The sequence below is a fragment of the Entelurus aequoreus genome, linkage group LG23 (genome assembly GCF_033978785.1).
Source record: "Entelurus aequoreus isolate RoL-2023_Sb linkage group LG23, RoL_Eaeq_v1.1, whole genome shotgun sequence".
Taxonomy (NCBI): Eukaryota; Metazoa; Chordata; class Actinopteri; order Syngnathiformes; family Syngnathidae; genus Entelurus; species Entelurus aequoreus.
The window spans coordinates 18,362,751-18,389,652 of NC_084753.1; the positions used below are offsets into that span (position 1 = coordinate 18,362,751).

Sequence of the window (26,902 nt, forward strand, 5' to 3'; positions counted from 1 at the left end):
CTCTCAGGGAGAGCATGTCCCAAATTCCAAGCTGCTGTTTTGAGGCATGTTAAAAAAAAAAGAAGCACTTTGCGACTTCAATAATAAATCTGGCAGTGCCATGTTGGCATTTTTTTCCATAACTTGAGTTGATTTATTTTGGAAAACCTTGTTACATTGTTTAATGCATCCAGCGGGGCATCACAACAAAATTAGGCACAATAATGTGTTAATTCCACGACTGTATATATCGGTATCGGTTGATGTCGGAATCGGTAATTCATAGTTGGACAATATCGGAATATCGGATATCGGCAAAAAAGCCGCTATCGGACATCTCTAAAATGAATTATTTGAAAAGCAGAACAGAACAGTTGCCGTCTGACTCAAAAACTAGAAAATAAATAATTATTCTTAAAAAATTAAAAAAAAAAAAAAAAAGATTTTTGTAATGTTAGTAGCAGGCTACTTCCTGCTTCATGGAGTATGACTAAAAAGGTACAATATTTTTTTTAATTCTGGGGTGGTGGGAACAGTTCAATTGTGACTCAAACTAAAAATGAAAGGATTCCTCCTTTAAAAAAAAAAAAAGTGTTGTGTTTTTTTTTAAAACAACACTTTTGTTTGTCGTGTGTTAGCTAGCAGGCTACTTTCTGGTTCACTTTGAATAACATAACACTCACTGATGGCCACTTCCTGCTTTGTGGAGGATGACCGAAATGCTATTTTTCCTTCTGTGGTGGGTGGAACATTATCAATGTAACTTAAACTAAACAAGAAAGAATAATTCCTTCAAAAAAGTACATCTTTTTTTATTTGAAACAATACATTTTTGTTTGTCTGTCCGTATGTTAGCTGTTAGCTGGCTAGCTCCTGAGTCATGGAGGATCACAACAGGTAACAGGCCATTTTTCATTCTGACGTGTGTTTCACAAAGAAACAATTTAAATTAATACATTTTTTAAGGTTTTTAAAAAAACAGGAAGCAACGCATAGGCCTATTTATTTGCATGTATGTCTGTATGTTAGCCGGCAGGCTACTTCCTGGTTGAATGGGAACTACATCATTGACTGAAAGCCACTTCCTGTTTCCTGCTGCTTTTTTGTATTTTTTACAAAGAGATTTAACTTCCATCCATCCATCCATGTTCTCTCCGTGACTGTGTGGGTTCCCTCCGGGTACTCCGGCTTCCTCCCACCTCCAAAGACTGATTGATTGATTGATTGATTGATTGAAACTTTTATTAGTAGATTGCACAGTACAGTACATATTCCGTGCAATTGACCACTAAATGGTAACACCCCAATAGTTTTTCAACTTGTTTAAGTCGGGGTCCACGTTAATCAATTCATGGTACAAATATATACTATCAGCATAATACAGTCATCACACAAGTTAATCATCAGAGTATATACATTGAATTATTTACAATCCGGGGGGTGGGTTGTGGAGGGGGGGTTAGGTTTGGTTGATATCAGCACTTCAGTCATCAACCATTATATAATCTGAGAAATGGACATTGAAACAGTGTAGGGCTGACTTCATAGGATATGTACAGCGAGCAGTGAACATAGTGAGCTCAGAAAGCATAAGAACAAGTATATACATTTGATTATATACATTTGATTATTTACAATCTGGGGAGGTGGGATGTGGTGGGGGTAGGGTGTTAGTCTAGGGTTGAAGTTGAATGGAGGTGTTCTTTTAGTGCGGTTTTGAAGGAGGATAGAGATGCACTTTCTTTTACACCAGTTGGGAGTACATTCCATACTGATGTGGCATAGAAGGAGAATGAGTTAAGACCTTTGTTAGATCGGAATCTGGGTTTAACGTGGTTTGTGGAGATCCCCCTGGTGTTGTGGTTATGGTGGTCATTTACGTTATGGAAGTAGTTTGACATGTACTTCGGTATCAGGGAGGTGGAGCGGTTTTTATAGAGTAGGCTCAGTGCAAGTTGTTTTACTCTGTCCTCCACCCTGAGCAAGCCCACATTGGAGAAGTGGGTAGGAGTGAGGTGTGATCTGGGGTGGAGGTCTAGATGCATGCACCTGGGGATAGGTTGATTTAACTTAATGCCTTTTATTCACGCACACACACACACTAGTATACCGATGTTCTTATTATTTTTTAAATGTTGTAAAGGCCATAGTATTCTATTGTCTTACGTGTGAAAAAGGTATCCTGTGATAGATTGGACTGCAAAGCAGTTAGTACAATTTAATAGTTGGTTACCTTGTACCGTAATTTCCGGACTATAAGCCGCACCTGACTATAAGCCGCACCAGCTAAATTTAGGGGAAAATACAGATTGCTCCACATATAAGCCGCACCCAACTATAAGCCGCAGGGTTTTGATGTGTAATTACCGTAGTATATTGGGGTTCCTGCTACCACGGAGGGGATTGTCGGGATAGAGATGACTGTTTGGGAACGCAAAGCGTCCCATTTATTAACAATAAATCTTTCAATCATTCAATCAAACTTTCACATCTTTGACATGGCGAACAGCATTCGTGCAGAGTACAAATAATAAAACGGTGCAAAGTAATACAAAGTGCTCGCCTGTACGTTATCAAAATAACCAGCCTACCGGTATATGAAAAGTCAGTCTTTAATCATTGTGTCATCGTCTTCCTCCTGCGTACTAAAACCACCGAAATCCTCTTCGTTGGTGTCGGAGAAGAACAGGCCGTAAATAAGCCGCACCCTTGTATAAGCCGCAGGGACCAGAACGAGGGGAAAAAGTAGCGGCTTATAGTCCGGAAATTACGGTAACTAAAACTAAAAAAAAAAATAGTTAGACCTCAAAGAAAAGGAAAAATAAGGTTTTTGTTTGTCCGTATGTTAGCTAGCAGGCTGGTCCATAAAGAATGACATAACATTGGCCGATGGCCACTTCCTGTTTCAGGGAGGATGATCAAAGGTAATGGGATAATAGGCCTATCATTTTCCCTTCTGGGATGGGTGGAAGAGTTCCATTGTGTCTCAAACTTAAAATGAAAGTAGGATTCCTCCAAAAAAGTATTTTGTTTTTTTTCTTCAATTTTTGTTTGTTTGTGTTAACTGGCAGGCTACTTCCTGGTTCATGGAGAATGAAATAACATTGACCAATGGCCACTTCATGGAGGATCACCAAAATGCCATTTTTCTTTCTGTAGTGAGTGAAACAGTTCCATTCTGACTCAAACAAAAGTTTTTAGTTTTTTTAATTTGAAACACCACATTTTTTTGTCAGTCCCTATGTCAGGTAGCAGTCTACTTCCTGGGTCATGGAGAATCACAACAGGTAACAGACCATTTTTCATTCTGGCACATGTTACACGAATAAACCACTATGATAACTTTTTTTAAAGTAAAAAAAAAAAAAGGCCTTTTGCATGTGTGTCTGTATGTTAGCACAGTCTGTGTGTTACGTGGTTTGGTAAATTTGGAATATTCCTGATGCCAACAGAAGAAAAAAAAAAAACACCTGGCAGACGTAATAAATCCTGTGTTGAAAGGTTTTATGGTGTTACCTATACTCCTTTCCTCAGTGCCTGTTTTGACCCTTGCCTATTGATTTTTCTCTGCAAAAGGAAGGAGTCAATACAGCGATCTGCATGGCTGCTGCTGCAAAGAAGGTCAGTAAGTTTACAGTCAAACTGGGGTAAGGTTTCTACTCTCACACACGAAACAAAGGAAGAAGGCTACAAACAATATTTTACTAGACTACAACACTATGTATCTTTAGGCTTTGTTGAGGAAATGAATGTGATTTAATTGATTTTGCTGTCACATGTAGAATGAATGCATGACTTAACATGTTGCTTGGTTATTAGATTATCCCATTAGAGGGCTGATATTGTGACCTTGCTGACTGGACATTATTGCTAATGTTAGTATCTAAGCAGATACACATTAAAAACATTAAAAGGTTCACATCCGTACAATATATGGTAAACTATTGGAAAAAAAAACATTATTAGCTTTTGTGTTATGGTCACAAAACAAATAGTTGTTAGTGTTATATTAAATATAGTTCATTAACAAGAAATTCATTTTATTTCCAGTACATGTCAAAGGCCCCAAAAATGGCCACACTTTGGACACAAATGGGTGGGAATGGCTAGCGAATTTGGTACTCTAATAGGCACCGACCGAAATTTGTTGGTACTACTGGGCATCGATTTATGTAAACTCAAACGGTGCCATTTTCAATACCTTTTGTTGCCCGGGACTTAACGTCCAATTGCAGACTCAAACATATGGCGGGCAAACAATCACTTAAGAGAGTGATTAGTGCTTAGTCGATTTTCATGTCAACAAAGCAAGTGATGATAGGAAACACTTGAACGTACAGTAAGACTCCACTTTTCAAAATGTGCTAGCTCAATGCTAATTTACATTGGGTTTTCCGTAGACATACTACTGATTAGCATTAGCGATTTTACATGGATAGGTTAACATATCCAAATTTGGTTATGAAAACTACAACTTGTTCTCACTGCAAATCAATTCAGATTTTTTTTGCCTATAACTGACCTGTATCAGATATTTTCATGTCAGTGTGAACAGTGCAATTCAGAATTTTTGATATCCGACCCAGGCCTCTTTCGTATGTGGATATAAATCAAACATGTATGTGATACATCCTCAATGTGAACGCTGTCGCGCTCAGGTTGCATTCGTCTGACCAGAACGTAATCAAAAAGCGATAAGCCAAAATAGAGTGTTACAAAATAAAGAGTTGACAACGCAGCAGAAAACGGGTGAAAATATGTTTCATGAACTCACTTGAGAGATTTACTACACCTGTCTCTGACTGCTTGCCCACAAACAGACATCGAAGTAAAATATCCAGTAAAACTGCCAGAGCCAAAAGAGTTGTCCTCTTCCCTCTTGATTTTCTACGCGCAATAATCCAATTTGGTAATTGTTGACTTTGATTGCACAAAATCCTTGAAATTTCCACAAATGGGCCATTACTGGGACGACTAGGGGGGAAGCCATGTTTAATTCCGTAAACATTGCCACCGAAAAAGATTGGATTTGACAAAAAAACAAAAAACAAAGATGCACGTTACAATCAAACATATGGTGTGTAATAAATGTAGTACTTAGAGGACAAAAACTTCTTAGGGCAAGTTTGATCTTAATGGCAAAGACCAAAGAACACACTGTAGCCTATGCACTACTGCCATCTAACGTCTTGGAATTGCAACTGCAAGCAAAGTCTACTATATAATATTTGCAAATGAGAAAGTGTAAGAAATCCAGATTTAACAACTGGACAGCATAGTTATCAATTTCAGCTCACTGTTTAATGTTAAATGGAAAAAATTAGATCATATTATCAAACAATTTAACACATGAACACACACAAGTATAAAAAATTTGACTTGTTGATTACCGGTATCGATTTCCAGGTACCCCTTCCTACCCCTGGGATAAAGGGAAAAACACAATAATGTATTTATTTTATTATAGATTAGAGTGCAGAATTATTCCAATGCCAAATAATTTAAAAATAATGACGTCCAACCCCGGCCTCGATTAAAGTGGACTGTAACAGCAAAACATGCCTTTTATGCTGCTCTTCACCAAACGTAATAGCCTACTGGGCAAGTGCCACCCCTCCATGTTGCTTAATCCTGCTTAACCAAGCAAGAACACACGGACACATCTTGTCATCCTGATGCTTCTCAGCTTGGTGGAGGTAGCAAAAGTAATGAAGAACAAGGATCGGAGGCACATGGATTACTGTAAATGTTCTGCAACTAAAATTTTTTTTTTTTTGCCTCTCCTGGATGGTTTGAGTTGCTTAGCAACCAGCATCACTTGTGCGTTTAGTCTGGGACAACCTCTTCAGGTCAAACAAAAGAGCAAATCAATCAGTGTGAACACAAACTGGACATGCAAGCAAAAGTTAATGATGTGCAATTTATGCATCATTAGATACATAAAACACTAATGTGTGGATACTGATGTCAGCATTCAGATGTCTATTTATAATCTGCAGCATCAGATTTCATTGACAGTACAGTACACTTGGCTGTGTGCTTGCTACACTTGATAACACTGCCCCCTACTGTTAGAATACAACCCTGCTGTCTTTGTCAATCTCCCTCATCAGGGTCAGAGGTCAAAAGATTTGGATAGGGGGGTTAGCTAAAATGGGCTCATCTAAATGGAAGACAGTTCAATGGGTCCAGCATTATTTGTCAGCCAGTGTTTCTGGGAATATACCCTCAACGCAAACATTAAACACACTCATTAAAATAATTGCGTCTAATGGGACTGCGGGGCGGCTTAATGATTAGCTGTGACCCCATGTTAAAGCACAACAAGCTATCCCATCAATGGAGTGTTCAACATTCCAGGCTTTTATTCCGTCGCACAAAGGGAACCTTTTTGCGGCTATAAATCAGCGGCCGCCGTCAAAGCCTGTAACACTGGTGCACAATATATGTTTGTGTCGCTAGCCACAGCAATGCTGGCGACTTTAGCATCTCGCTGGTTGGTGACCTAAGTGCGAAGACTTTTAAGGTACTCTTGCGTTAACCATCACATTAAGCATGGCCAGAGGTTAAACATTAACCAGCACTTATGAGCCTCACGTTTGCATTCTTCATCATTATAAATCAAACCTGTTAAGCCTTGATGAATATTTTTTTCTCTTTAAACCGAACAGAAGTGAAATGTAGTCACAATTCGATGAACTTGTGCACCTGCAGCTCAGACTCCGAGGGGTATAAATGCACACAGCAGGCCCAGTCTTTAGGCCAAATGCGTCGCCCTGCTGAGCGCAAGTTGTAATCACAACGGGCAGGTGGTAAAAGCAGCGGTACACACACATCACACACAAGGATTTATGGCCCAGCTGGTGTCGGGATCACACTGGAAAGCGACATACACACACTTAGTAGCTGCAAATATTAATGTTTAACTTCATGAGCTTGTGGCTTGTAGTGCAAAAACATGCATTTAATAACAAAAACACTGGCAGCGTTGTAATGACTTGCTCAATATAATAAGATGCAATGCTTTTACAAAGATAATGATTAACTGACACTTTTAGCGGGTGTGGTTTTGTTAAACAGCATTGCATAATACTGAACTGTTTATTTTATGGCTACACTGAAAATAATACATATTTGTATGTGGTCACACTGTTAAACCTCCAAAAATTATTTCATTATGCACTCAATGTTATGTAATGTACCTGATACACAACAGCAACTTCCCAATAGGCGTATCTGACTTCCACTTATTGTAGCTAATGAGTGTGGAAACAAACCACAGAGCCTGTAAGTGATCCGTAAAATAATGAATGTGCATAATGATGACTGAAATGGAGGCAAACAGCAGCAGATGGGAAAGGAGTGCATCCACTATGGGGGCAGTGAGAGGTTCAATTTGGGCAAGGAGGGAGGACTCGTGGGGGGGAGGGGGTGGTGTCTGGTGATGGAGTGCTGTCGTTTCCATCAGCCTCATTAGTTAATTATATTGTCAGGGATCCCATTAGTGTCTTACAGTTCACTGAACTCCTCCCATTGTATCAACATCTAACCGTGTGTGTGTTTGTGTGTGTGGTTGATTTAAATTACATCATTGGAGCAATCCCATCAAAAAGTGTATTTTTTTCTACCTTTAGATATAATGTGTAAAATTATTATATGCCTAAAATTCCTTTAAAAATGGTTATCTCAATCGATATTAACCCAGCAGTCGTCTAAACAGACTAACACATATGCGTGTGTTTGAGGGGAAATGCAATTGTCTGTTTTCATGATTTACGGTATATAGCCCGGAAGCAGTATTAAAGTATATATACAGCACAGTCGTGGCCAAAAGTGTGTGGAGGGACCAGATCAGGGGTTTAAATAACTCTCCCGGTTCTGCAATTTTATGAAGACATTTGTGTTACACAGTATATTGGATAAAACACAATTTGTACACAGAGCAATTCAAAGTGGTTTACAGAAAAATGCAAAAATTCAAAAAATCACGAAAATAATCATAATTCAATGTAAAATGAGTGTAGATCAGGGATGCCCAAAGTGGGGACCGCGGGCCAAAATTGGACCATGCTGTCATTTTGTTTGGCCCACCGAAGGGCGGCGACCAAATTTAATACATCTTCATACTGACCTCTTTCAAGCTGTACAATCATTAATTGGCATGTCCATAAGGCTACACTGTAAAGAAAAACAATTCCGTAGATTATACAGTAAAAACATGGCAGCTCAGTCACTAGAATTTTAACATAGAAACAACAGTGGTAGTTTTTCAATTTACAGTAATTTGGTGTAAAAACACCGTACATTTTACAGTCAAATTCAGGTGACTTAGAAGCCAATAGATTTTTTTTTTTTACAGGCTAAATTACCATCTATTTAATCTAACAATCTCTACTACCTATTACTTATACATTATATAGCAGTATGAGGTTAAATTCCTCATTAGTGTTGCTGTTGCATGGTAAAAATTGTTGTTTCGCCCATGGACCATTGGGGCAAAAAATTCGGGCTGCCCTGGTGTAAATGAAATTCTTTCAGTTGTCCTATGCACAATTAAATAAACATGTTTTCAGCCTTTATTTGAACATTGGCAAAATTGTGGCCTGTCTCACATCTTCTGCAAGACTATTCCAGATATTAATAACACAAAAACCTCACCCTGTTTGGTCCTGACTCTGGGCACCTGAGGTTCTGAGAGCCTGAGATGGTTCATATGGTTCTAACATGTCATAGATGTACTTTGGCACAAGACCGTGAAAAGACTTGTACACAAGCACAAGCACGCAGTGCTGTGACCTAAGCATTGGATTAATATGGTTACTAGTCAGGACTCAAGCAGCAGCATTCTGGATGTACTGCAGCTCCTTTACATCTTGTTTAGAGAGCCCAGTGAGTAGTCTAACCTGCTGGAGACAGTGACACAGATTAGTCTTGTAAGTCTGTTTTGGACACTATTCCTTTGATTTGGGCAATGTGGTTAAAAATGAAGTAAAAAAGTTACTGAAACGCACAATTTAAGTCACTCTCAATATTGTGGGGCTGTGTATTTTGCTTCAGGACTGTACCATTAGAGTATATTGTAAATCATTATTTGAGACATTTGTATTGCCCCCTCAAACACACACGTTTCTGTTGGTTGTTAGGGAGACGATGTTACCGATGGTGGACCCAATTTTGAAAGGTACTTCAGGCATACAGTCATCTCTCACCACATCGTGCTTCAAATATTTATATTGAGTATTTTTGGGTACATCTTTTTATTCATATTTATGATAAAACATGTGGGTCCTAAATTAACCATTTTCAAGCATAAAAATGCTAAATACAAATAATATATAATAAATAATAAAAATATAAATTTTTATATCAATAAAAATATAAAAGTATTGGCCAGTAAAGGACAACACACCAATCAGAGCGCGCTGTAAAGTATCGTGGCCACTGATTGGCTCAGCATTACTATATTGATTAAAAGAGTGTAAAGTTGACTAAAAGATGTTTTTTTCAGGTATAAAGGGCTCCCATAACGCATTTATAAGGTTGTAAACGGATTTCTGGCTATGGAAATATTTGATTTATTATTAAATTCAATAAATATTTGATTTATAATTGATTTCTTTTTCATGGAAATTCATTTGTCGCTGTCATGTTCCAAAATAACAATATATATATATATATATATATATATATATATATATATATATATATATATATATATATATATATATATATATATATATATATATATATATATATATATATATATATATATATATATATATATTCTGTGACTGACAAGCGGCTCGCAGCTAATTATGTGCCTCTATACACAGTGGGGAGCCTCTCCCCTAAACTAATAATCACCTTCATTGTGGGACATAAACTACAATTCTTAGTATCTTAAGTATCATGTAAAGTATCGTTATAACTGGAGGATGATGCTTAACATATTACACATCGAGAGAAAGCCAAAAGCAGGCATGCAAAAAGCTCTTCTTGCGTATGAGGTAGCTATCCAGTTTGGTTCAGGCGTTGCAGCCAGCTCAATATTTCAGGGTTGGGGTTCAGCAAGTCATTGATTGTGTCCTCTGCGAGGCGTAACGTGGGGCATTCTGGGAGTATGTGGTGCGCGTCTGCTCAGTGGGGCCTTGCATGCAGGCTGCTGATTGGCGCAGCCCCCAGCGGTACTTGTTGGAATTTTAACGGCCAACTTCAGTTCATAGCCGGTTTATAGTAACCCATTGTCTGCAAGGCAGGTTTGTACCTAGGCAACGATGTGTTAGGGCTAGGGATGATGTTTGATAAGAAATTATAGAGTTCAAACCCATTATCGAATACTCTTATCGAACTGATTCCTTATCGATTCTCTTATCGAATCCAGATAGGTTGTTTTATATGGGAAAAACCCCACAATATTTGGTTTAACAAAAGCTCACTTTTACTTTATAAGAAAAAAATAAAATAAAATAAATAATTATTGACTGTTGTTATCCCCCTAAAAAAATGAAATAAAATAAATAAATATTAACTGTTGTTACCCAAAGTATATTAAGTGGGATTTTTCAGAAAATCAAATATATAAAGTAACACAAAAACAACCTGTCTCTGTGATCACTATAGGTGTATTAATAATAATATAGTGTTAAATAAAATCAGTCCCTTGGGCACGAAACTGAAAATAATACAGCTCTCCAAAAAGTGCACTTCTGCTGCTATTGGAACATCGTTCTGGGGTCCATCAATGTGGCCTCCTCCAGGAATGACTGCACGTCCTTGTCCTGGAGGGAAAATGAGGGACAGACACAGCATAGAATTAGGGGGGAAATTAGCTGATTGTGAAGACTAGGGTGTCTGTTATTAAGTCTTTAGCATTAGTATGTGGAATTAAATGATGGAATGTATTAAGTAATGAAGTTAAACATTGTACTGATATGATCCACTTTAAGAGGTTGTTCAAATTAATAGTGCTTACAAAGTACAAAGAAGAATTATGAGAAATACTTTCAACCTTATTGAAAATAAGATATTCTTCATGTCAGTATATTAATAATGACTGAATTAATTAATTACATATTACAAAACAGTTGTATATACTAATTCACAGATGTTATTTTATTATAAAAAGGTCAGTAAATTATGTATATATTTGTAAACGCTCTGAATTGGGAAAGGGGATGAATTAAATAAGCTTTAGTTCTTCCTACTCCTTTTCGGACATGATGTAAAGTGAAATGATATGAAACTGTGATGTTTTTTTTTTTCTTGTTTATTAAGGATCCCCATTAGTCTGCACCGCAGAGGAGACTCTTCTTCCTGGGGTCCAGACAAAAAACATCACACAATCACAAAACAAAATATTAAAATGCAGTACAACATGATCAAATAATAAAATGTTGTAATACAAAAATAGCAACAACAAAGAACTTAGAGTTTACATAATAATGTTCATACTAAAGATAAAAAGAGCAATATAAAAAAAAAAATATATATATATATTTGCAAAAATAAAACAAAGAACCAATGGCCTAAAATATACACATTAGTGTACCAAAGACAAACAATAAGTGACAAAAAAGTACCATCCATCCATTTTCTACTGCTTGTCCCACAATCAATAAGATAGTCAATAAAAACAGTCATGACATTAGGTACAATCTAGAATAATCTCTTTCCGCAATACTTCTCCTCTTAGTCTATTCTTAAAACCCACTATGCTGGTGATTGATACCAGATATTGTGGAAGTCGATGCCAGTAAGTGATTGCCCTATACGTTACAGTCTTTTTTCAAAACATCAGTTTTGGGTTTAAGACGGGTGAAAGCACCTCTTAGGGCTAGCCTGGTACCATAGTTGTGACTGTCATTAGCAAGCAACAGCTGAGAATTTAGATATGAAGGTTTATGGTATGTATAGATTTTTTTTAAAAATAAAATCAAACTACAAGCTAGTCTTTCACCAACTCTCATCCATGACTATTCAGTATGCATGATCTCAATGCTGGTCCTAAATGACCAATAGAGAGCTAGTCTGGCAGCTCGGTTTTGGGCAAGCTGGATTTTATTTAGTTCTTGTTTAGATGCATTAGACCAGATTACTGGGCAGTAGTCAATATGTGACAATACAAGAGATTGTATAACTTGCTTAGTAGTTGTGTTAGTTAAAAAATAGGCACTTCTTCTTATGATTGAAATGCTTCTGCTCATTTGTGTTACTATGTTGTTAATGTGAGTGGCCCAAGATAGTTTTTCATTTATTGTAACTCCCAGCAACCTGGCCTCTTTAACTTGTTCAATATGAACTCCGTTGAAAGAAACATTTAAAATGTGTTCCTTTCTCTGAGCATGTTTTGAGCAAATAAGACATTTTGTTTTGGAAATATTAAGTTTCATATTTTCTGTAACCCATTTCGAAATCTGTATGACCTCGTCTTGTAGTATACTGCTCAGGTCTGTGCAATTATCAGCATAAGCATATATTGTTGTGTCATCTGCGTAAATTGCAAAGCAACCATTCTTTAAAATACATGACATATCATTTACAAATATTGAGTATAATAAAGGTCCCAGGCAACTTCCCTGGGGAATACCACAATACAATGTTTTAATATTTGAAAGGGTTCCATTGAACATGACACATTGCTGTCTGTTGACTAGGTAGCTTTTCATCCAATTAATCGCTGAGAGTTTAAAACCATAAGCAGACAGTTTTATAGGTAGTAGTTTGTGGTCAATAATATCAAAAGCTGCACTAAAATCTAATAGCACTGTGCCAACTAAGGTGTTGGCACAGTGGGGTGGGCTCGTGGGGGCCCGGTTGCTGGTGGGGCGGGGGCGGTCTTCCCGTCCGGTTGCGGGGAGTCTCTGGGCCCCCCAGGCGGGGCGTCCCGCCTTTCTGCCCGTGTGGGGTGTGGTCTCTCGCTGGCTTGAGGTCTGACTGTCCCCTGCTTCTCTCCTGCCTTGTCCTCTGCCGGGTGCGTCTGTCTGTGGCCTGCTGCTGGCTCTTACGGGCGGCACGGTGGGCCTGGCTCTGGGGTTCCTGTCGCTGGCCGGCCTGGCTGCGTGGGGCCGGTGGTCCCTGGTTCCCTGAGCACCACACCTGCTGTTTGTGGGTTGGGCTCTCTGGGTGGCTGGAGCCGTACTCTGGCTCCCACACACACTGGGAGTCAAATATATTGTACATACAAATACACATATACTCACATACGTACCGTTATTCATACATACATACATACATACATAGATACCTACGCTCCCACATACATACACAAATACAATACATACCTACATACTCAAAGTTCGTACATCCACACGCATATTCACTGTACAAACATACACATACTGTAAATATACATTCACTGTACAAACATACATACATTTATTTCGCTAATTGCTTCTTTGCTATTACTTTTACCATCATATTTGTACATATCGTATTTGCTGATGTTGCTCTATTGTTGTTGTTGTTGTTATTGTTGTTTGCTGTTGTTGTTTTTGTCTCTCTGTCTAATCCCCCTATTGTCCCCACAATTCCCCCTCTGTCTTCCTTTTTTTCTCTTTCTATCCCCTCCTCCGGCCCGGCTCCATCAAATGATAATATAAATACATTTAATAAAGTCAAATACAGATAAGGCAACAAAAGAAGTATCCTACACTTCTCTTTTGTAAAGTAAATCTGAACAGATGGGCATCTACATCAACTATATGATTTACCTGAGAAGCTTGACAGGACAAAAAAAAAAAGGGATTTGAGTCCATGGAATCGGTTCTTTTCTTATCGAACGGTTCTTTTTAGAGTGTCCGCCCTGAGATTGGTAGGTTGTGAGTTCAAACCCCGGCCGGGTCATACCAAAGACTATAAAAATGGGACCCATTACCTCCCTGCTTGGCACTCAGCATCAAGGGTTGGAATTGGGGGTTAAATCACCAAAAATGATTCCCGGGCACGGCTACGCTGCTGCCCACTGCTCCCCTCACCTCCCAGGGGGTGATCAAGGGGATGGGTCAAATGCAGAGGACAAATTTCACCACACCTAGTGTGTGTGTGACAATCATTAGTACTTTAACTTTAACTTTAACTTTTCTTATCGAACAACCGGGAGAACCGGTTTCGAACACCATCCCTAGTTAGGGCATACTGTGAATCAAGTGGGTCGTGGTGTCTCCTTCCAACCAGTTCTCCATCTCAAGGATGTTGACATAGGAGCTGCAACGCTTCGCGGCGCCAATGGCGGGAGAAAGGGCGGGGAGAAGGCAGGCGTAGGTGGTAAAGTTAGGTAGGTGATGGTTCACGTTCAGCAAGGCCTTGTTCACCAGTCTCTCTGAGTGGTCTTCGCTGCGAAGAGTCGCACTGACACTGGCAGGAACTCCGATGGGGTGGGTCGTAAACTTTGATTGATTCATAGACAGCCAGTGATGATGATACTCAAGGTGTCGTTAAGTGATGTGTCCAGCTTTTTAGTGTGTACACTTTGGCACCATGCTGGAGCGGGATATTTGGCGGCACTGTAGACGAGGGCCAGGGCGAAGGGTGGACGTATTGGCTCACCAGGATGAGCCTGCCAGATGATAAATGATAAATGGGTTATACTTGTATAGCGCTTTTCTACCTTCAAGGTACTCAAAGCGCTTTGACAGTATTTCCACATTTACCCATTCACACAAACATTCACACACTGATGGCGGGAGCTGCCATGCAAGGCGCTAACCAGCAGCCATCAGAGGCAAAGGGTGAAGTGTCTTGCCCAAGGACACAACGGACGTGACTAGGAAGGTAGAAGGTGGGAATTGAACCCCAGTAACCAGCAACACTCCGATTGCTGGCACAGCCACTCTACCAACTTCGCCACGCCGTCCCTAATGAGATGACAGAGGTTGTTTGCAAGACACTTTGGCATGTAGAGATTCAAGGTGTTGCATGAAGGTCAGTTGCCTATCTAGTATGTTGAGATGGGGTTTTAGGGCAGAGGTGTCCAGTAAAGGTTGACTGTAAGCTGGCGCCAAGCTTACTTGTTGTTGAGATGGAAAGCTGTTGTGGTGTTATTTTTCAGCTCCATTTCAGTCTCCAGGTCTTGAGAGAGGCTGATACCAGTGCCATGTCTTCTACTTTTGACCAGCATCTGACAGGGTAAAGAAGAGCAAGGAACTCTATTTACGGCCATCGCTTGTCTTCAGGGTGAAACTTAGATTAGCATGGTTGTTGGGCATGAATCGCACTAGGTTGCGATTAGGGATGATCCGGCAAAGTTTCAGAATCAGGTCCTGGTGCCACACTGTGTTGTAGGCTGCGGTCAGAACAGATCTACAGATCGTTTTCAATCCGCTTTCTGACAGTCTCTTCAGGATACGCCGTCTTGTGGGTAGTCTTATTTACAAACCCCTTTTCCATATGAGTTGGGAAATTGTGTTAGATGTAAATATAAACGGAATACAATGATTTGTAAATCCTTTTCAACCCATATTCAATTGAATGCACTACAAAGACAAGATATTTGATGTTCAAACTCATAAACTTTATTTTTTTTTTGCAAATAATAATTAACTTAGAATTTCATGGCTGCAACACGTGCCAAAGTAGTTGGGAAGGGGCATGTTCACCACTGTGTTACATGGCCTTTCCTTTTAACAACACTCAGTAAACGTTTGGGAACTGAGGAGACACATTTTCTAAGCTTCTCAGGTGGAGTTCTTTCCCATTCTTGCTTGATGTACAGCTTAAGTTGTTCAACAGTCCGGGGGTGTCTTTTGTGGTATTTTAGGCTTCATAATGCGCCACACATTTTCAATGGGAGACAGGTCTGGACTACAGGCAGGTCAGGCAGTACCCGCACTCTTTTACTATGAAGCCACGTTGATGTAACACGTGGCTTGGCATTGTCTTGCTGAAATAAGCAGGGGCGTCCATGGTAACATTGCTTGGATGGCAACGTATGTTGCTCCAAAACCTGTATGTACCTTTCAGCATTAATGGCGCCTTCACAGATGTGTAAGTTACCCATGTCTTGGGCACTAATACACCGCCATACCATCACAGATGCTGGCTTTTCAACTTGGCGCCTATAACAATCCGGATGGTTCTTTTCCTCTTTTGTCCGGGGGACACGACGTCCACAGTTTCCAAAAACAATTTGAAATGTGGACTCGTCAGACCACAGAACACTTGTCCACTTTGTATCAGTCCATCTTAGATGAGCTCAGGCCCAGCGAAGCCGACGGCGTTTCTGGGTGTTGATAAACCGTTTTTGTCTTGCATAGGAGAGTTTTAACTTGAAGTTACAGATGTAGCGACCAACTGTAGTTACTGACAGTGGGTTTCTGAAGTGTTCCTGAGCCCATGTGGTGATATCCTTTACACACTGATGTCGCTTGTTGATGCAGTACAGCCTGAGGGATCGAAGGTCACGGGCTTAGCTGCTTACGTGCAGTGATTTCTCCAGATTCTTTGAACCCTTTGATGATATTACGGACCGTAGATGGTGAAATCCCTAAATTCCTTGCAATAGCTGGTTAGGAAAGATTTTTCTTAAACTGTTCAACAATTTGCTCACGCATTTGTTGACAAAGTGGTGACCCTCGCCCCATCCTTATACCCAATCATGGCACCCACCTGTTCCCAATTTGCCTGTTCACTTGTGGGATGTTCCAAATAAGTGTTTGATGAGCATTCCTCAACTTTATCAGTATTTATTGCCACCTTTCCCAACTTCTTTGTCACGTGTTGCTGACATCAAATTCTAAAGTTAATGATTATTTGCAACAAAAAAAAAGTTTATCAGTTTGAACATCAAATATGTTGTCTTTGTAGCATATTCAACTGAATATGGGTTGAAAATGATTTGCAAATCATTGTATTCCGTTTATATTTACATCTAACACAATTTCCCAACTCATATGGAAACGGGGTTTGTACATGGCTTCATTTGAACAGTGTCTTCCCACCATCTTTGTTGTACTTTTTAGCGCTTCTATAGCAAATCCACTGACACATTAAGTTTAAACTATACACTACTTTGTATTAGAAATTAGATGGATTGCAGCGGACGCACGCAAAGCACCTAGGGGATTATACATATATGGTAGAGATTTACCCAATCGTCACCAATGGCAAAAACGTCACCAGTCGGGCAAGTTAATAACAAATTGTTTCCTTGAAGTATAAAAGAAGGCATGATTGTTTTATAAATATCCCTGCAATGCCTCAATGGTTTCAATGAAATTTTTCGGGGTTTATGCAGATCCCAAACTCAGAAAAACAGGTACCAATAGGTAAGAAAAGTTGGTTTTGGATAATAGGGCCCTTTAACGGAAAATGTTAGTAGATTAGAAGTGGGAAGTAGATTAATAGGAATCTAGAGCAGGGTGTCAAACGTACTGGCCGCCGGCCTGAACGGGTTTTTATCTGGCCTGAGAGATGAGTTTGCCAAGTATAAACATGGGCTGAAATAGGTGAAAGAAACTGCTGTTCTAAATATGTCCATTGGATGTTGAAAAAACGATTATTTATATTCCTTCCATGAGAGCGCATGACTTTGTGCCGTGTTAAAGTACCAGTAGAGTGGAAAAACAAGTCGCCTCTATAACTGAAGCTATTATCTTATATATGATTTTTGAAGCTCAAAAGACTTTTAAAGTTTGCAAACAAATAGATATGACTAAAATTGTATCAATCTCACAGATATCCATGAGCCGTTTTTAAGAGTTAACGAGGAAGCCAGTCATGTGATCCGTGACTTAGAGTTAGGAACCACCGATCCCTTGCCCATCAACAACAAAGTTAATCAAGCAGACTTTGTCTGCTTGTTTAACAATGATTAATGATTAACAATTACAATGATTAAAAATGTAATTCTCTCCTTTGCCAACAACAATTACTTTGGGAAAAAATTATGATCCAGAACTTTTTTTGAGCCTGAACATCAAGGGGATGAGTAATAAGTTTTAGAAGCCATGTGCTAAACGGATGCAGCTTTATTGTAACACTATAGCATTGCTAGATGCTTAAAATACAAATTAACCATAGTAAACCATAATAAAACAAACGTTTGTTTATCAATTTCCACTCTCCCCAAGATGCTGGCCGACGGGACGCTCACATATTTCTGTTTAGATGAAGATTCTATCGCAATCATCATGAAGGGTTAAAAAAAGGTTGCCGCAATTATGTCAGTCGACTTTTTTTTATGTTTTACATTGTTCCCGTTAGGTTGAGTTATTCCTTGCCCTTATGAGGGATCGGATCCGAGGATGTTGTAGTGGTTTGTGCAGCCCTTTGAGACATTTGTGATTAAGGGCTATATAAATATTTGTTTGATTGATTGATAATTATTGTGTACTATTGACTTTGTTCCGCTCGATTGTATGTAATAAAAGATAATAAGTAAGTAGTTTAAATAAATAGAAAAACCTACAGTTAATACATGTTATTGGTATTGGTATTGACTGATCACACTCATGGATGATTGGTGTTGGAATTGGCAGCACAAAACCTTGATCTGAACATCTGTAGTATAATCATTTATATCAATTATTCTCAAACTGTGGTACATGTACCACTGGTACGCGGGCTCCATTTTGTGGTACGTCAAAGAATCGTGTGATTAGAACAGTGTTTTGCTTTCCTATATTCAGTGTTACTGTTCAAACTGTGTGTAATGTTACAGTGAGCAAATATATTAAATCCATCCATCCATTTTCTACCGCTTGTCCCTTTTGGGGTCGCGGGGGGTGCTGCATTCGAGCGAAAGGCGGGGTACACCCCGGACAAGTCGCCACCTCATCGCAGGGCCAACAGAGATAGACAGACAACATTCACACTCACATTCACACTAGGGCCAATTTAGTGTTGCCAATCAACCTATCCCCAGGTGCATTTCTAAATATACTTGTTAAATAAAACTTCTGCCTTGTTTTTAATGAAAATTTACAGTATGCCTACTACGCTACTGTTTTTTTTATGTCAGTCATTATGGTGTCACTAGGAGAGCTAAGTTATTTCTGAGGTGGTACTTGGTGAAAAAAGTTTGAGAATCACTGATTTGTAGTCTTATTTATAGTCTTTCCTTATGTATTTCTATTTGTAATTTGTATCCTGTACATTTTATTTAAAACCATAAAATGCTGTACATCATTAATTGTTCATAATAAAATAATGCATAGTATTTTTAGTTACATTAAGAATATATTTTTTGTACACAGATTTTTGTTTGGATAAATAGTGTCTTTGGTGGACCAGCCAGGACATCTATCATATTTGTTAGCATTAACGTCAGCTCTAATGTCACTGTGTGTTTGCTGCACATTAAAATAATCAGACAGTTTATTTGGGGGAAAAAATCTTCTAAGTTTAGCATAATAAAACGGGGACTTTTTGAACATGTCTTTAATGGATGACAAAACAATGCTATTAAGTTGAAGGGACTACCAATGTTTTACATACAATTCGCTTAGAATCAATTAATTTAAATTATATCAGATACTGTTGAATTATGTAGGCAAAACTAACCGTTACTTAAAAGTGTACTAAAATATTAACCGATACATTTGATTAATTTCAGGCCCTGTAGAGGCATTTGTTTTTGTTATCAATTCAATTCCAAATAGGATAAAACCATAACAACCTATTAAATCCTATGGCGTTTAATGTTGTTCATATTTTACTTTTAAGGAACCAATTCCAAAATGAATTAGTCATGTACACCACAGTGCTACATATCTACTGTCCCCTACGTCCTGTGACGTCATCACTGATACAGTCACTTGTTGGTGTAGGGGACAACAAGTTCCACTAGGCGGCAGTGTAACTTTATAATACAATACTGAGTTTGTCCAACAGCCTTCACTGTATTTATAAGCAAGTAGAGCATTTACTGTAGGGTTCGCTGCTCAATAGTCATTTATGGGACATCAGGATTTGATTGTCTCCAGGAATTCATTATTACTATTTTAGCAGGGGTGTATTTTTTCATATTTATCAAAAGGCCACAGGTAACTATTTAACAAAACACATTTAAATCATAACTGTTGCTTCTAATGTGAACAATATGCAGATCTTGATCAGGCAAGCTTATGATATGATGTATTGTCTCTCTAAAGGTTGAGAAGCAATAAACAATAAAAAAAAATAAAGTACACAATATGGAAAGACTGTGTGGCTGCTTTTCCAGGATCACTGTAATTCACCAGCAGTGACAAACATACTGTTGTGTGTTTATCAGTGAGTCACGTCTCGCCTTATTAATCTATGTCTGAAACTGAACTGTGACCAGTGGACTTTAAATCTGTCAGGGAGCTACAAAGCTCGCATCAAAACAAAACCTCATAAACTTGCATCTCCTTTACTCGACAGTGATGGCGTGATTCATTTGCAAAAAGGGAAACTAAGCCAAGTCATTAAATGGCTTTTAAGTTCAGTCAGGGAGAAACACAATCACTTGATTTTATGGATTCCCCAAGGCAGAAAATCAGCAGAATTATTGTGCATCGGGAACATTATTTTGTCCCGTGATTGGCTCTGTGTTGTTTACAGGATACACTTCTAAAAGTTTCCAAATGTGTCAAGAGCCCGTAGCCAGATCTGGCACACCACATGGTTTTTATGTGGCCCGCGAAAGCCTGGAAATAATGTTTGTCAATAAAACACTATCTTTCTTTGTTCCTTAAAACTTGACAGGAAAATGCATGTACTGCATACAATTGCATGTTTTTTGGGGCAGCATGGCGTGGTGGGTAGAGCAGCCGTGCCAGAAACTTGAGGGTTGCAAGTTCGCTCCCCGCCTCTTGCCATCCAAATCACTGCTGTTGTGTCCTTGGGCAGGACACTTCACCCTTGCCCCCAGTGCCGCTCACACTGGTGAATGAATGATGTTGATGGGTGGTGGTTGGAGGGGCCGTAGGCGCAAACTGGCAGCCACGCTTCCGTCAGTCTACCCCAGGGCAACTGTGGCTACAAATGTAGCTTACCACCACCAGGTGTGAATGAATGATGGGTTCTCACTTCTCTATGAAGCACTTTGAGTGTCTAGAAAAGCGCTATATAAATCTAATCCATTATTATTATTATTATTATTAAATTTGAGAATGATCTGACCATGCAAAAACCATGGACTGTCCGAAGTGCGTTTGGCCTGCAGAATAGTTTTGGATACAAAATAATAGTAAGAATGTAAAAAAAAAAACAACCACAAATTTGGAATATAATGAGGAAAAAGCTGACAATTTAGTACGAATAACTAAGGGGTGTCCAAACCTTTTCCACCGAGGGTCACATATGGCAAAGTGAAAGTATGTGGTGGCCATTTTAAAATCGTTTTAGTTTGATTTAAAAAAAAAGATGAAAAACAGGAATATGGTTTGTATTTAAAGACAAGAGTTCGAGTCAGCTTTGTGTTACAAGTGACAGTGTGTTATAAATTAAAATTTCAGCTTTTTCTTACTACATCGCGTCTTTTTGCTTTTTGTTTTTTTTACATTTTTACTGTTTTTTTTTTTTTTTTACCCCTGTAATAATTACCGTAATAATAGTACACTTTGTCCCCCATAACACAAAGCTCACACTAAGTTTTGTGTTTAAAAAATAATGTAATGTGTGTTTTTTAGCATTTCCTTTTCAAAATAAAAACATATCAAAATGGCCCACGCATACTTTGACTTTTTAGTATGTGGCCCTTGGTGAAAAAGTTTGGACACCCCTTTATAAACATATATTACAAAAAAATTTTGTTGGAATAAAATGTCTTTCCCCAGACTTATGATTTCAAAAGCAAGTATGTTATCTATCAATATGTAGAAAAAGTACATAATCAAATGCATAGGGAATTGTGTAATGATATAAAAATATTATACACTAAAATTCATATATATACATACCGACTGCTAATCTTGTTCAGGGTCACAGGTGAGCTGGAGCCTATCCCAGCTGACTTTGGCTGTGAGTGAAGATACACCAGCATAGGTGTTTTGAATTGACCTCACTGCTGTAGGAGCTATCAAACACTTGTCTTTCCCCTTGGACCTATCAGCCTCTTACAGAAGACATGTTGACTTACCGCTGTATGGAAGTTTAGCAGAACAAAATATAATTGCATCCATGAGGCAATACACTGAAGTGACCGGTCACTATAATCATGTGGTTGTGGCCCTAAACAACCACATGGAGTTTATGCCAGGGGCCCTGTTTGTGTCACAGATGTGCTTCATAAATCTCACTTTTTATGTTCTTATTTGCCATATATCAGCCATGTAAATCAATAAAGCACATTACCTAAATTTGCTAACTAATTATGGCATTACAACTTATGACATTGCGACTTTTAACCTAACAAATGTAATATTTTTCTTTGGATATACATTTTTATCAACAAACTGTTACTGCTTTGAATGTTAGTCTACTTAGTACTTCATGCGTAAACTTCCTGTGTGTAGTCTTCTTGAAATGTGTAATATGACAAGCCATAAAAAAACAAACAAAAGGTAGTCCACTGTTACAATAGCTCTACAATAGTTCTCAGTGGGTCAACCACTGAAGTTTTTTGCTTCAAAGGGAATTTTGATAAATTTCCGATTTCTATTACCTTGAACATTCAGCTTTGAAGGTTCACCTGTGATTTTAACATGTATTTTGAAATGTGAAAATGGGCAGTTGGAAGGTCTGGGCCTGTGGAATTAAAATGATAACTGGACAGGCCTAAGTATAAACCTTATCAATGGAATGTTTTAGATCTAATCTTAAACGTAGAGTGTCTGCCCCCTGGTTTGAAACAGGAAGAGGATTTCCCAGAAGAGAAGCTGATGATTTGGAGTTGGAATGACAGACATGGAAGAACACGTGTCTTCTGGAAAACAGAGACATTTGGTTTATTCTCATCTCACATGCTTTATTTTAAGAAGCCGCCATCAAACAAACTGCAAAGCCACTAAAATAACAGAGAAATAAAGGAGCTGATTATCATTTCTCAGAATTAAACATTAAATAACTGTGTGGGCTGTACAGTTACACACTTTAGTCTGGATGGTTTTAATTGCTTTTCGGTCGAGCTACAATACTCCCACATCACAGCGTGTACCAAGAGAGAATGCAAGGCACGGAACTCAGCGGCAGTAAATAACAACTTCAGTCTATCGCAGGAAACCAGCAACGAAAATCCAAAAAAATGACATGCAAATCTTTCTGCTGTCTCTCTTTAACGCTCTCACACACGCAAGCACGCTTGCTCACACACTCCCTTACACTCTGTGAACTTTTACTTCTTTATGGTCAGAATTCAGGTTAATAGGTGGCTATTATATACTGGACGCTGGTATCTGTACAATGTTTTGTTTCTGTAATACAGAGTAGTGAGTCAATTGCAGTTCTGATTTGTTGCTTTTTTCTGGTAGTCTTATAATTAAAGAAGCTGTTTGCAACTTGCTTAAAGATATGCGTGGTACGTGAATGGTTGTTACCTAATGATATGCTCTATATAAAGAGAAGAGCAGCAGGATATAATAGCTTACAACACATTAGAAAGTTGGAAGAGCCGTGAAGGTTGCCAACAGCCTCTTTAGTCACAAATAATTTTCCTTGAAAAGAAAAAACAGAGTGAATTTGACCTGTTTTTAAGAATTCAAGACTTGTAGCACTGTGCCATAACTAAAACATAACCACATAATTTGACTCTTAACAATGTAAAAACAATAGACAGATCAAACTATTTGACCTACTTTTTTTAGTGAGACAAGTACTTTTTGGGACTATAACAAATGCAGAACATATTTTAGGCCAAGAGCGCTGTAAATCAGTTCCGTAGAATTCACTGCCAAACAACATAAAACATCTTGTTAGATGTTTTATGTTGTTTGGCAGTGAATTCTGACTGTTGTCCATTTAATTGGACACTGTGGAAAATTGACGGTTTGGGAAAAACGACCCACAATTTTAAACCTTTTAGATTCTTTAATATTAAATTATCGTTTTGCAATATGTTAAATTGTGCTTTAGTTGATAGAAAATTATGATAGATCGTTGGTAAAGATCCAGCTGTATAAATCTAGAGACATAAATCTCTAGATCGCAGTCTGGTCTGGCCTTGACTCGTCGGATCAAAAGAATTCTTCCATCTGTAGTTTTTTTCCCTTCTTTTTCAGATTAATTTTATGTACTTTTCAGCATGTCTGAGACTTGTTTATTCTATCTAGTATGGTAATACTATGAGGGAGATTGGCGTCTTCCAAGCATTTTTGTACTCTAAACCTCACCAAACCATTCCATTATACAGCCTGAATCTACTGCATTTTTCATTCTTGTGATTTGTCACTATTATAAAAAATATCAGTGGTATCCCACAGGGCTGTGTGCCAAATCCCCTGATCTTTACTATAATAAAAAATTAGATCATTATTGACTTTAGAAAGAAACATCTCAACCACACATTTGTATCATGTATCAATAGCAACACAGTGCATGACTCATTATATATTCAGTCCCTCCAGGTATTCAAATTCAATGAATCCCTGCGAATTATGTGTTGCCTCACAGCTTTTTCCAAAGCCTGCAAAGTCCACGCTCATTTTGGCCAATCAGCGTAATTTTCGCTAGTCATATTTGTCAACAAACGTACGTTTGTTTCTTGTGTAGCCAAAGCAGGAATAGCAACATGAAACACTTTTTTGCTGCTTGTAGTCAGTCCGTGGTCAATAGTCATCATCACTTCCGGTTCCTGTTTACAGCGCTAAGCCATCTGGGCAATGTAGTATAAAAACATTTAGCAATACACCGGCAAGCACAAAAAACTTTATTTATACAGGGTAAGACAATTAAGACCAGATTCTCATTTGCAATGGTGATCTAGAGCAGACCTGGGCATTCTGCGGCCCGCGGGTCGCATCCGGCCCTTTGTGCGTCCCTGTCCGGCCCGTGTGAGGCCAATTATAAATTACAAAATAAAGTTGAAAAAACATCTATGTCGTGCGCGCAATACAACTGTGCTGCTTTTATTTTGAAAAGTATTATTTATGGGCGTGTGTCCGTGTGTAACCTGCGAGTGAAGGTGCACATGCAGCGACAAGTGATGCATGGTTTACACCCGAGACGCTAAAAAGAGAAAAGTTGATGACTAATGCCGTGTTTCCAACAAGACATTGACTGCAAAGCAACGTTCCCTCTAAGGTGCGTGCCTGCGCAATTGCGAACTGCTCAAGCGTCTGCTGCGCACAGCAAATATATGCCGCGCACCAAATCAAATCCCATCTGAATTCTAAACAAAATAAACATACTTATTCTTTGTAATTTTGCAATGCAACTTTGAGTGACAGTGACAACAAGCGGCCCTAACGGTGTTCGTCAACACCGTTCAATTGAACACCGTTCAATTATTGTAACGTCTATCGAGATGCTTCGAGGACAGGAATTATATCGATCACTTTATTGAGCAAAACTGTTTATATTCGGACATAACCACACCAAAAACATGAGTATAACACTTCTATCTCGAAAAACTAGTCATTTTCTGCCGTACAAACCAGGCCAAAACCAACTTGTCATCTGTCACCAACACGCATAGCACTAAACCACTGGTGCGTTTACGGCCACACAAAAAGTTGGATAACTCAAACACCACACAAAGTTACACTATGACTCCTCAGTCATACGTGTGCTTATTTTACTGTCATTTGTTATTAATGTTAATTTATTTATATTAGTCATGGAATGCTGTTACACACACTATGTTGAAGTATTACTATTATTATTAATTATTATTAATATTATTATTTATCTTACGGTGTATATCAAAAATAATATTGAGCAAAATTTAATTGAAATATTGTCGATGTAGCCCTCCAGCAGTGCTCGGGTTGCTCATGCGGCCCCCGGTAAAAATTAATTGCCCACGCCTGATCTAGAGGCAACAAGACAGTCGACGTGCGATGGTAATGATAATAAATGGTAAATGGGTTATACTTGTATAGCGCTTTTCTACCTTCAAGGTACTCAAAGCGCTTTGACAGTATTTCCACATTCACCCATTCACACACACATTCACACACTGATGTGCAAGGCGCTAACCAGCACCCATCAGGAGCAAGGGTGAAGTGTCTTGCCCAAGGACACAACAGATGTGACTAGAATGGTAGAAGGTGGGGATTGAACCCCAGTAACCAGCAACCCTCCGATTGCTGGCACGGCCACTCTACCAACTTCGCCACGCCGTCCCAACCGTAATCTGTCATTGTCTCTCTTTTACCAACAAAATATACCACTAGAGATTGCTCTAAACCACGGGTGTCAAACTTAAGGCCCGGACCGCAAACAGGTTTTATCCGGCCCGCGGGATGAGTTTGCTAAGTATGAAAATGAGCCGAAATTTTTTAATGAAAAAACTGCTGTTCTAAATGTGTCCGCTAGATGTCACAATAGCAATTATTTGTATCTTTGTAGATTATGCTACTTATGTAAAAACAAAAAATAAACCACATGTTAGTGCACCAGTTGAGGAAAATTAGAAAACTACATAAATAACATCCTGTAATTTGATAGATTGAAAATTATCACCAATGAGTTGACTGATGAACATTATCACATAATTTATTCAGAAAGTATAAAGGACAAAGAAAGGTAGAATACTATTAACCACAACATGTAAGTGTAAAAAAAATAAAAATGTTATGATTTGTGCATTTTGAGAATGTGCTTGTTCTATTTTTAAGCAAAGAAAACAATCTGAAGTTGTCTTTATTTTCAAGTTATCGTGCCGTGATTTTACCAGTCCGGCCCACTTTGGAGTAGATTTTTCTCCATGTGGCCTCCAATTTAAAATGAGTTTGACACCCCTGCTCTAAACAGTTCACAAACATGTGCAGGCAGGGGTAAATGTGATGAAACATAAATGATTGTTTAAAATGGACAAAGTATAGCAATTTGTCAAGGAGCTCCAAGTACTGTATTTTCAGGACTA

The 26,902-nt window shown here is 38.6% G+C and overlaps 1 protein-coding gene across 1 annotated transcript in view; it reads left to right on the forward strand.

The window, feature by feature from the left end:
• Positions 1-640: 640 nt before the first annotated feature.
• The window catches only part of esr2a (estrogen receptor 2a), a 135,536-nt gene continuing 109,274 nt past the window's right edge, over positions 641-26,902 (forward strand). Inside the window, exons 1-5 of the mRNA XM_062034596.1 lie at positions 641-718; positions 835-876; positions 3,051-3,137; positions 3,216-3,266; positions 3,556-3,600. The gene's annotated coding sequence lies outside the window, so the exon portion shown is untranslated. The remainder of the gene's footprint in view (positions 719-834; positions 877-3,050; positions 3,138-3,215; positions 3,267-3,555; positions 3,601-26,902) is intronic.